The sequence below is a fragment of the Photinus pyralis genome, unplaced genomic scaffold (genome assembly GCF_008802855.1).
Source record: "Photinus pyralis isolate 1611_PpyrPB1 unplaced genomic scaffold, Ppyr1.3 Ppyr1.4_LG8, whole genome shotgun sequence".
Taxonomy (NCBI): domain Eukaryota; kingdom Metazoa; phylum Arthropoda; class Insecta; order Coleoptera; family Lampyridae; genus Photinus; species Photinus pyralis.
This window is the reverse complement of record NW_022170819.1, coordinates 33,087,086-33,090,354: the sequence shown is the minus strand read 5'-3', so window position 1 is coordinate 33,090,354 and position 3,269 is coordinate 33,087,086.

Below are 3,269 nucleotides of genomic sequence, written 5' to 3'. Positions count from 1 at the left end.
GGGGAGAGTAGGGTGACATGATCCCAGGGTAGACTTGATCCCATCTTCTAATTTCGCGCCTAAATGATTTACGTCCGGATTGTTGGCACAATTGGTTATCTCACATCAACTATAAAGTAACCAAACAAATTTGATGGCGCTACAACGCGTTTCTCTCATTCTGTGACAGTTTTAGTGTTTTTCTCATGTGAAATATTTTTTATGGTAAGTACATTATTCGTTGTTGTTAACTCTCCATGAAAGAGACCTATATTTTCGAGTCATGGCAGTTGTATGTTGTTTCTTAGGATCATTTTAAGCAATTGAAGTTGCCTTTACAAGGTTATGTTTGTTTACATTTTTGGTTTAAAAATTCAGTGAATTTTAGGGAGAGTTGATTCCAGCTCCATGGGGGAGATGTGATCCCGGGATCAAGTCTCCCTTATTGTGTTCTACTTGTGGCATGCCTTAATTGTAATAAATTGTGACGTTATTCGCTGTTGCAGATGCCGAAGAAATACAAACCAAAAGATGGTGCAAAGAAGCGAGTACTGCCAGAAGCTAATACTGTTGCCGCGGCTGTTGCAGCAGTGAAAAATGGGGCGTCTTTGAAAGGCACCGCCAAACATAAATGTAATGACGCTGAAGAGACTAATTAGAAGAGGAGCAGATCGCTTGCCTGGGTTCAAGAAGGCACAGGTATTTACCGATGAAGAAGAAAAACAACTCGCTGACTACCTTCTCCATGCGTCTCGCCTGAACTATGGTTTATCACTGATGAAGTTTCGAGAACTTGCCTACGAGTTTGGTGTGGCAAATCACAAGAAAATCCCTGCAACCTGGGATGTAAAGAAAATAGCAGGTCGAGATTGGGCAAGGAGTTTCATGGACAGAAATAGCTGCTTGTCTCTCCGAAATCCTGAACCGACCAGCTTAGCTCGTAGTACAGCATTTAATAAACACACTGTGAGCACCTTTTTTGCCAAACTGAAAACTGTTATAGAAAAGCATGGGTTTACACCTGAAAACATTTGGAATCTGGACGAAACAGGTGTGACAACTGTTCACAGGCCGTCAAAAATCATTGGACCGAAAGGTGCTAAACAGGTAGCAAAAGTGACGTCGGGCGAGAGGGGACAGCTCGTAACAGTTTGTTCTGCAGTAAATGCTTGTGGGAATCATGTCCCCCCATTCCTCATTTTACCAATAGTGAACTGGCAAGACCGCATGCTGCAAGGTGCACCACCGGGGTCTGCAGGATCGCACTGTCTTCGAACCCCTGAAAACCTACTACAACAGTGTTGCATCTGATTGGATGACGAATAATCCAGGGAAAAACCTAACAATTTACGACATCGCAGGTCTACTTGGACAAGCTTATCCAAAGGCTTTTTCACCGGCTAATATACAAAGTGGCTTCCGAGTGTCTGGAATTTTTCCCTTCAACTCAGATATTTTTAGAGAAGATGAGTTTTACACGAGTTTGGTGACTGACAGGCCGAACCCCATGGGTGAAACGACCGTAGATCCCGTAGTTCCAGAATTTCCTCCAGCATTATCGCCTAGTTCTCAGCCCGGACCATCTAATCAGCTTCATCAATCGCCAACCACCAATCCTTCATCAGTAATGATTTCTCCAGTAGAAGTTCGACCATTTCCCCAGGCGCCTCCGAGGGTTGGGATTCCAACTAAAGGCCGCAAGCGTGGCAGATGTAGAATTTTAACCGAAACACCTGAGAAGGTTGAGCTGGAAGCAGAGCTTCTTGCAAAGTCTGAAAGAAAGGCGTCAAGGGTCTAAAGGAATTTTACAAAAACAGTAGAAAATGAAGAAGTAAGTAGATCTAAAAAAAAGAATTTTACAAAAACGCTAGAAAGTGTGAAAATAAGTAGATCTAAAATAAATAAAGAGACAAGAAGTGACAGTTCGGAAGATGAAGATGATTGGAAGGCTAGCGACGACAGTTTGGATGATATTGATCCATTTGCAGTGTCTGATGATTCAAAAGAGGAAATTGATGACTTCTTTGAGGCGTGCAATCCTAAACTTAAGGACTTTGTATTTGTAGAGTTTGACGGTAAAAAAGAAAAGACCTATTTTGTGGGAGAAGTAACGGAAGCCGACACAGGACCAGAAATATTGGTGAACTTCTTAAGGAGGAAAAAATCCCATTTTCATTTTCCAGCAACTAGAGATGAGGCGCTTGTGCCAAGAGACAATGTGAAAAAAGTTCTGCCAGTGCCTGACATCAGGCGTGGGCACTACAATTTCAAAATCAAATTCCTGATGTTAACATCGGTTAAGATATTATGTGCCTTTTATTATATTAGGTTCATGAGGTATTTCATTTAAAAAATAAGTAATTTGTCAATTTCATTTTCCTCCATAAAACAATTTGCTGTAAACAAATTATTAGCAAAATATTAACATAAACTATTGTGCTTAGGGAGACTAGATCCCAATGGGATCAACTCTTCCATCACTGGGGAACAAGTGTCCCAGAGGGCGGTACACTTGATCCCTGCTGTAGCATGCCTGAAAAAAAATTGTAGCTTTGTAGATAAGAAATATTTCACAGTTAAAAGGGTGTCAAGGTTTGTGCCAAGGTTGCTAGAGTTTAATGTAGCACACGCAAATAAGACAAGTCTTTGCATGTTTGAACTCTATTAAAAAAGGTCAAAAAGGGATCAAGTCGCCCTACCCTCCCCTACGTCGTACGAAAGTAAGTCGAGGGACCATATTTGCTCCAAAATAAATGAGGATTTAAAAAATAGTTTCGGTTTCATAAAAATCAGTGGCGTACCATTTTTTTCTTCAAAAATTGTCAGTTCTTTTACGTCAAAAAATGCTCCTTAATGCACAAAATTTCATAAAAATATCTAAGAGTGATAAAAAATTATGATAAAAAACCACTCTTTTTTGATAACACCCTGTAGCTCAAAAACTAAGAGGTTTAGGATATACTTATGTTGATATAAACTTTCCCCTTAAAATCACCCGAAGATTCGCACCCTGCATTATCGGCGCTTAATTAATTAGCACTCTGCGTGTTAACAATTTAAAAGGGCTAAAAAAGGGACTGGCCATTTTCCAGCGTGGTAACCTAAAAAATCTTGCATCGTACCCTCGATCGTACCCCTTAAAATTGACTCTGAAAATGAGTGGACCTAGAAAATACAGAACGATAACTAGCGCATGTGTTACAACAACTCTACGCTAATCAAGATATCGGTTCTCAAGATGTCTCTTCTGCAATAAAAGAGGTCTGTAATGAGGGAGGCCGGCTTCCAGG